The sequence below is a fragment of the Brienomyrus brachyistius genome, chromosome 13 (assembly GCF_023856365.1).
Source record: "Brienomyrus brachyistius isolate T26 chromosome 13, BBRACH_0.4, whole genome shotgun sequence".
In the NCBI taxonomy this organism is placed as follows: domain Eukaryota; kingdom Metazoa; phylum Chordata; class Actinopteri; order Osteoglossiformes; family Mormyridae; genus Brienomyrus; species Brienomyrus brachyistius.
The window spans coordinates 652,653-661,228 of record NC_064545.1 but is presented as its reverse complement, the minus strand read 5'-3'; positions in this window follow the sequence as shown (position 1 = coordinate 661,228).

Below are 8,576 nucleotides of genomic sequence, written 5' to 3'. Positions count from 1 at the left end.
AAATAGTGGAGTGGCGTTTAAAATATCAACTTAAATGTTATCTGTTAGTCCCATGAAATAGAAATAAAAATATAAAAAACAAGTTTGTGCCTTATGTCATGTTTAAATGTCTTACATATTTTTTTTTCACTGTGCACGAATGGTACTTCACCTTCTGTGTGACCCATGCATCAAAGAGCTGAAGATGACAATAGGTACTTTTGCTACTGTTGTTTTTGTTAGCATTGCTATTGCTAATTGTCTTTGTTAGCGTAGCTAAGTGACAGTAGTCCCAGGCTAAATCCCATGACTGTCAACAGTGCAAAGTCCCCTGCAGACTGGGCATCATAATGCAGCATGGGTCACATGGCTACTACTACAACTACAGCTACAAGTAAGACTAACTAAAAAAATCGATGAATGGAATAGAAGAGCAGTGAGTAACACTGTTGTGTGGCATATGAAAGGTAGTGCCTTCAAGAACAGATAGTGTGTTTGCAGAATGTATATAGCACTTTTATAAAATTATATTTTATTATAAAACAATTTCTTCAACATTAATCACATTAAAGTGATGTTTCGGAAATAATATTATCATACTGATATTGGCAGAACCTTTGTTAAAATGTAAAAGGGGGAAATAAATGTTCCATTAATGTTACAGTAAGGATGTTCTCTGCCAATTTTGAGAGGAGCTTCACATAACACTACAGAAACATAGTGAAGGATTCACTCCTACCATCTGCCAACGGTATCGTAGCTTCCGTTCCGCCTCCACGAGGCAGTGAAACAGCTTCGTTCCACAAGCCATCAGGGCTTTGAACGCACTTGAAGTTTAGATAATAGCTCTTCTGAAATACCTCATACCTGCATTTTCATGTTTACTCTGTACAATATAGTAACCAGTGCAATAGTATTGTGCAATACAATATAATATAATTACCATGTGCAATTTCAGTCACTAAGGCTCCCCACTCAAACAATACTGGAGTGTCGTGTACTGTTCGGTCCATTTATTGTTCCGCCTCTTCATTGTAAATTGTTCTGCACTGTAATGTGATCACACCCTTTGCACTTTATTGTGTTGCCTGTTTGCTCCTTTTTGCCTTGTTGTATGTGATGTTCAGTGTTACTAGATGTTGCACTGGGGCCATGGGGAAATGTTGTCTCATCACACCTTGTACATGTATAAAGCCGTTGATGACAATAAAATAACCTTAACCCTAACCTTAACCTTAGCGTTCTGGGAACGTTCCCTCTTAGTTGGGAAGGACCCTGGATGAGTTATCAGTGTCAACCCTGTTGCTAACGAGTCCGCTGATACATTTGAATGCTGCAGGGAGCTGACGGGCACGGCGTACTCTGACGTGACAGAAGATTTAAGAGGGAAAGATGGAAAATGTGTTGTACATCATGACGACCTCAACATGTGGAACACCCAAACTCTCCCTGCACATTATTGTCAAATCTACAAAACACATTTCCTGCATGGTATTTCAGTTCAGGGCAAAACTGACATTGATTAATTTTGCACAGATGAAGTCAACTGCAGCTGTGTCCACCGGAGCAGACATGTGTCTCGCCGGTTTAATACAATCGAAAAATATGTCCCGGGGGAGCAAAAATGAACACGAATAAGATCAGTCATTTCACATCCAGACTAACAATGACAATATTAAGATGTCACTTGTAATAAAAACCCAGCTAGGATGTGATCTCCGAAGACACATTATATCACAAAATGTGTCAGCGACCTCTAAAAGTCTAGAAGAATCTAACAGACTCTAAACATTATGGATGGTCAGAAGCAGGCACCAAAACTGGTACACTGTGGATGCAGCAACCACATCTGATCACTAGGCTGATTGGCTGTGGGAAGCCAGCAACTGATTGGCAGATCAAGAGCACTGAATCTACATGGAGTCCGTATCATTTCCAGCTGAACAATGCTGCTGCTCATCACGCCTCTGACAGCAAGGCAGTTCCGAACCTAGCACAGTTATAATATTATAATACAGCTGAACCCTCCCACTGGGTTTTAAACTTTAAAGCCATTCCTTGTCAGCATCCTCCTGTTTTCTTTCGAAGCACAAAAGAACCAGGCTTGCAATTTATCTGCGGAGAACTCCACAAAGACGATAGGAAAAAAAGATTCAGACCCACCCGATGTTCTTCTTCTTTTTTTTTTTATTCACGGCACTTCCTGTTCCTGTTATTCCCCGAGCTGCTTGCGCTATTTCATCTGCCACCTTGGCTGCTCTCTTAGCGGGGGAGGCATCTGGGAGCCAGGCCCCTTCCGAGCCTTGTGATGTTTCTAAAGGGGCTTTGAAGCAGTTGCACTTCTCAGCTGGTCTCCATCATTACAGGAGCTCATTGGGGCTCGCGCCATCTGAAAAACTGACACGGAGATGGCACAAAGGGACTGCAATACTTTCTTTAAAGTGGCCCATGGGTGAATTGGCTGATTTGGACTTTCAGTGTCTTTCATGTGTAGCTGCTCGGACTTCAAGAGAAACCACACCTAGACAGCCAAGGTCAGGGTGTCCAATGAGAGGGTACACACACACACACACACACACACGCAAACACTCACACAGACACGATTCAAAATTCTTTATTTGTCACATATACAGCTATACAAGTACGATATGTAATGAAATGTACTGTGTGTGCAATATAATAGAATGGACTATGTGTATTTGTGTTGCAGTGTGCTAGCTGCTGATGATGACAATGAACCTTATTATGAAAAGTCATGCTGGGGAGGAATGTCCTGATTTAGGGGTCTTACGGCTGAGAGAACTGTGTAATTGTAAATAATTGTATATATATGTATATTATTACATAATGTTTGATATTAATGTATATTGAACCTGTTAAGGTATGTTAGGATGTTAAGGTATACTTACATGCAGCTTATAAATGTTTTATGAATGTATGATGAATGACTTATGAAGGTGAAGTTAATGTAAAGCACTACTGTAACCTCTTTATATAACCAGGTATTTCTAGACCACTTTTTGTTCCGATGGATGGATTTTTGATTCTTCTTAGGATAAGTGGTGGGGTGTTGAATTGATGAATACTAATGCATGGAAAGGGCAGAATCATATCGTATGGGAATTATGGTGTATAGTGGAGCCCTATACACCATAGTGGAGACCTATACAGCACAGGCCATCTGATGTCTTCGCTTTAGCATCAGCATAAGAGCTGAAAGTGACATTAGCACAGGGTCTGCGAGTCACATGAACAGCATCGTCGATCCACACGGAGCAGGTGCAGACTCATCCAGGGAGGCAGAGTCGGCCTTTCGTGAAGCATTCTCTTTGAGGATGGTCCAAGCCATCGGTTCCCAGCTCCCAGTGAGAACCACGCACATCGCGGGGGGAGGACGGTACTGGGCAAATAGCCATGTTGTACACCAGAACCACTCTGCCGTGCACATTTTGTGCAAATACTACCCCAGGGCTATTTGTGTACTCCTACGATATAGTAAACAACCTGTTTCTCCTTCTAAATGTTTAAAATTTAAAACATCTCGAAGGATTTTAAGATGCTGCTAATATCAGCAATACCTGGCAGTTTACTTTTTTGTTTTTTGTTGTTATCGAAACGTACATCCCCAGAACAAAAGGGAAGCTCAGAGTGGGATCCAGGATGCGGCGGCCATTTAAAGCGATTAGTGTGGAACTTTTACAGAAAAAAAGGGAAGTGTTTAACCTAAACTGAGCAAAACAGATGTTGGTTTTATCTCTGGATATCGGTCTTCAGGTAGAGTAAGCAGTGCTGCCTGTCCACTGGCAAGCGACATGTGTGTGCACTGGCTGCTGTGTTTGATCCTTGCAGACATTCCTGTGATTCCTGCCGTCTGCGCGTCAACCTGTCACTGTGAGCTGTGTTTCTGTCTCATTGTACGGTGGAACCCCCGGACTCAGTGGAGTCGCAAGTCCAGCCTGACAGTAACTTATAGAATCCAGCTTTCTGTCAGCCTCTCACTTTGCACACATAGAGAGGACCTACAGTGAACCCTGTACCTAGTCCTTCAGAAATCTCACAGAAACACAACTTTGGGTGGGAAACTCAGGATGATTGTTTAACTAACAGTATAGTGATACTTTATTGATCCTTGTGGGGAAATTCTCTCTTGGCCTGTCCCATCTTACTCTCTAAGAGACACACAGATACATACACAGGTGAGAGCAAGCTTGGGGGTCACAGCACAGTGTCAGTCAGCATGCAGCACCCCTAGAGTAATTGGCGAGTAAGGGCCTTGCTCAGGGGGGTACATTTTGGCATCTGTTCGCCAGCCCTGGGATTTGAGGCCACATTCCAACACTAATTCACCCAAAGGGAGAATTGAGATGTTCACAGAACAGCGACACCCGCGTGGTCAATTAAAAACTCCATCAGCTGTTGCATTTGTAAGAATGACAGGGCCTTGAAAGAACCTCCAAAAAAAACGATTTGTCACATTTTGAGACCGTAAAAGTTTGTTTTGGCTTCCAGACGATGGGAGATAAGAGCACATTCCTCCTTCAGCTCACAGTGAGGGCCTCTTCCCCAGGATTCCTGGAGGTCTGCATCTCATCCCTTTCATGTCTCCACCACCCCCCCAGTCTCCGGATAATTAACTTCACCGTTTCGGAGCCAGAGACACGTCTGCACCGCATCAAGCCCCCCCCCACCCCCGCCTCCGCCCCACAGGCCGCATACAGCACTGGTTCCTGCTAACTTTTCAAACAGTTTATAGACTGAAAGAGCCAACACTGAGCGTACCATTGCCTGAACACCGGCTCCCCGCCGGCTCCCTCCTGCATAGGACAGGCGCCCCTCCTGCTGATTGCATAGGGGATGGGCCTACAGTGATGGGCACGTACATGACGCACTAGACACACTCCAGGAGAGCTGTGCACCGCATCCCCCCCCCAGCCACTAGAATCTCGACATCTAATGCAATGGATCTTTTAAAAGAGAATAATGCATAACTGCACATGACCGAAGACATTAAAATACACAAACTGGGCTACAGGAGTAGCTGCGATTGGAGCAAAGTACATGGATGGACAGGGTACTGTGAAGAGAAAAGGGAATATTATGAAAACAGACAAGAGCAGAGGTACATTATAAAACAGACAAGGAACAGGGATACGAATACGACCTCTTTATAAATGCATGAACAACTATACTCATAATAAAATAACACTGTTCCCTGCGATGGACTGGCATACTCTATAACTCTATGCTGCCTGGGGTATTTTTACTTGCGACAGACTAACAAACTCCAACCCTACGCTGCTTCGGATACTTTTCCCTGCGACAGACTAACAAACTCCAACCCTACGCTGCTTCGGATACTTTTCCCTGCGACAGACTAACAAACTCCAACCCTACGCTGCTTCGGATACTTTTCCCTGTGTTAAACTGGCATACTCCAACCCAACCCCCTTGACCCTGACCATGTTGTTGAATGGTCAGACGATGGAAGGATAATAATTTGACGCTTGACATGGTGCACATGCAGGCTATAGTCTAGCTGAGCAGATGAGCCAGAATGGTCATACCTTTCATTCAGAAATTCTATTTCAAGAGGAATAGAAAATATGCGCCTGCCGACTCCATTCATTCACAGGGTAAAACACTCGTTGGCCGGCAGTCAGGAGGGCCCAGAGGCCGGTGACAGTGCTGTCACATGGCGCGCTGTGTTTAACGTTTACAGGGGTTCTGGAAGCCTTCTGTCACGAGACAGCCATGAAGGCTGATACCTGAATCGGATTTGGTCTGCAGTGCTAGTAACCTGCTCTGACCCTCCATGTGGCTGTGGGAGAACACTGCTCCCATGTGACGTGTCAGTCATTGCTTTGAGTGTATGACCCACCCAACCTCTCCCCTATCGCCAGTAACAAGTATGAAACAATCCTTCAGAGACTCTAAGGCCCGAAGAACAGAAGAGCCCAGACCAAGAAATTCCCCCCTCTGGGTGGGAATGGACCAAAAACAAGACTTTAGAAAACAACCAAACTAAGGCAGCAGTCGCCATGATGAAAAACAAATACCGTCGGCACTTTGGGAGTGCGGGCCCCCATAATACACGTGTGTAGTGGTCCTGGCCTTTCAGAGATGGGGAAAAAGGATTCAGAATACTGGAAGCGAAACAAAGTCAAACAACAAAAATACACCAATCACTGGGAAAAAAAGAACTGAAATTATTAATATTGATGGCTACAGTCACTTGACTCACCTTCATACATTTTTTCTCAAGCCCATTTAATCCTGTAGAGTGCAATCTTTAGCTGTAATGGAAGCCAAAACGGGCAGTTACACCATTGCGGACAATTAGTACAGAAACCCCAGCCTTCCTCAATTTCCTGTGGGACTCTCAAACTTTACTCGTGGAAGGAAAACTCGAAAGCTCACAAACTGGAAGGTCAAATCGCCTCATACACTCGCTCCGTCGGTCTCACAGCCTCAGCAGATGTGAAGCGCCGTCACACCCGGTTTTAACAATGTCCAGACCCGTCAATGTTATCCAAGTTCCCCCGCTGCAATTACTACACATTCGATGACTCCAGGACACAGCTGCATACATGTCTAAAGTGGACGTGCGAGCCACCCAAATGAGAAAGGACTTTGACTTTTATGGGCTGGTTCACATAACCCTGTGCTGCCTGCTTTACCCCAGCAAATTCCAAAGTGGTCAGGCTGCCCGTCACACAGTCACCCCAAAAAACCCCAAGCCACCAATGGGAAACGCTACAATTCCCCACTGTGCTCGTCGTCATGGTGACGGTATCCTACAGACTGGGACACATCTCTTTGGAAGCATGGGAACGGCGGATAAAAGAGTGTTTATTCAAAATAACTTCGTAGCTCGTCTTTCATTACGTGTTGTTAGGCCTGAACTACGGATTGTTAGACAACGGCACGGCATGCCACACCGAGTAGAAAGCGGGCAGAGCGGTTTTGCACGGCTCAGCTGGGACGCGACCTCAGAGCGTTCCCTGCGGCCTCTCAGTTGTGGGAATGGGTGATGTATCCTACTACATATCCCATTTGTTAGTTTCATTTGGGGGGTGAACTGAACCTCCACATCCTGCACCGCACAGCCGAAGCAAAGTAGACAGGAGCCCAAAGACCTCTGGAGTTGAGAACAGTGGGCCGGCTCAGACAGAGAGTGGTACGCAGGTGCTCACCGGCCGTCATGAGACTGGAGGATAAGGCTGGTTAGACACATGTAAGGGCATCTGTTTAAATACTCATTTGGGGCCCAGTTGGAATTCAGACTTCATAGTAGAACGCTTGGAAAGAACATCACACTTTTTGGCTGAGTTTCCGAGCACCTGTCCCACCTGAAAATGTGCTGTTACACATTTTAACAAACACTCATGCATTTCATTGTAGCCCCCAGAGAGGAAGACAGAAGTAAAAGACAGAAATAGCACCAGTGCTGGCCGTACCCACAGCCCTGACACCAGCCGAATTATAAGTCACTAGAAATATCACTGACTGGTTGATTTGGGACCCCTGGAATGTTTTTAAATATCCAAACAGCCCTGATAATGTTTACACAATCCATCACAGTAACAATTAAAACATAAAACTATGCCTAATGAAAATATGGGGAGTTGATGAAACATTTTTATGGATATGAAAGATGAAGGTCTCGAGGGAGCCACAAAGAAACCCCGGAATCACAGCAGACGAAGTCCACGATGTTCTGTTTCCCGTTAACATGACCGTATCAGGGGTGAATTTAGCGGGCAAATACGTGGCCACCCCTGTTGCCACACCACGCCAAAACAATAAAAATGAAATATGGATTATTATATTTTCTAAGCAGGACCACAAAAGAGACAAAGTGCAGTAGAGCCATGCCCCATAAATATAACGGACCTTTGACAGGCCCAAAATGTTCTGCAGGGGCCTCTGGACTGTATATATTGCATTTCCTGGGTCTGTAAAAAATCCTGGAAGTTGCTTTAAAAAAATGCAAATTATCATTTCGGCCTAGAATAAAGCACTTCTCATTTAGACATGCTTAGCATTATTGTATGGACCAAAAACTAAAAAATTTCAATACATCAAAGTCAAAGTTTACACATCTCCAAATTCCAATTTAAAAAAAAAAATTCCTTCTAGTGAAATATTTACAAAATGACATTTAAACTATACTACAAGTCCAAAACAACATCTGAATACTTTTGCATCCAAACTGTATTTCTGGTGTGGTACGCTGTTTATTAAAATTTGCTGTGGTGTGTTTTTCCACCATACGGCACATTTCGGAGACTTTGCGGCATGTGAGTTTCGGACTAGAGGGTGCTGCAAGACCGTTCCCGGCATCAAGAATTGCAATTCAGTATTGCTTGCTCCTCATTCAGCATGCTAGAGTAACAGCATACACTGGTGGCCAAAATGAGCAACTACAAAACAAGAAGGATGAGATTATGGCAATCTGAAATGAACTATTTTGGACTAGAGATATTCGTACATTATCGTACAATTTGATGAAGCATCATATTTTGCGCGTTGTTAATATTATATACAATATTACCTTATAAATATATATGTAATTTTTCAACATAAAGGCCAGATTA